Genomic DNA, 922 nt, shown 5'->3' on the forward strand with positions numbered 1-922 from the left:
CAGACGAAGAGTCATCTGCAGAAAGCGACAATGATGCTGGAGACAGTGATTTGGACTAGGTTTTTTCCTGTGACGCCGTATATACCTTCAATAATTTATGTATTCATTTTTAATGACATCCGTCTCAGAAAAATACTCTCAATATTTATATATTGCCAACTCGATACATGGCTGGGGTACTTGTTGTTGTCGAGGACTGTTAATAAGTGCAGGCAGTGACAAAAAATGGTGATAAAGTTATCGGATTGGGCTAAAAATTAGTAGAGCGTATTCACCGCAGCGAGATGATTCTTGCCATATTTCCACTCAATTTTATTTGCACATCTGCACTTGCTAGGTCGATTTCAAGTCGCCATACAAATTCCAAGATAAACCTGACCAATGACCAACGTCTGACACTCTACCAAGATCTTCTTAGAGTAAGCTCTAATGGATCCCGAAACCCACCGGTCGCTGGCCCAAACCACAGGTCTGTCCATATAGTCAACATGGACCTTCATTCGACAAAAGTGGTACACAGTGCGAACGACTTGGTCGAAGCCACGACTTACCGAGGAGCACAAGAGTGAGCGAAGAGCGTTCTGCGTGAGGCATCTCTTGGACCTTGGTGAACGTGAATACAACGACATGTTTAAGGCCCTGGTCAGGGAAACTTTTTGGCCACACTGGAACGAAAAAGACTGGAACGAGTCCATTGTGATTGGTCGATTTTATCCGGATTCCGGATGCGTTCAAGTGTGTTTTGTTCCAGTGTTGTCATTTCACACTGGAACTCGGCATTCCGGTGTAGAAGCAGGTGGTGGTGAGCGCAAAAACACTGGAACGCAAGGAGACCACCAATATAATTCTAACCAATCAAAACAGAGTACGCCAACAGCATTTCCACAACACACACATCTCCAAGGCGAAGCGCAAACAGTGG

The sequence above is a fragment of the Aphanomyces invadans genome, assembly GCF_000520115.1.
Source record: "Aphanomyces invadans strain NJM9701 unplaced genomic scaffold supercont1.10, whole genome shotgun sequence".
Classification (NCBI taxonomy): domain Eukaryota; phylum Oomycota; class Saprolegniomycetes; order Saprolegniales; family Verrucalvaceae; genus Aphanomyces; species Aphanomyces invadans.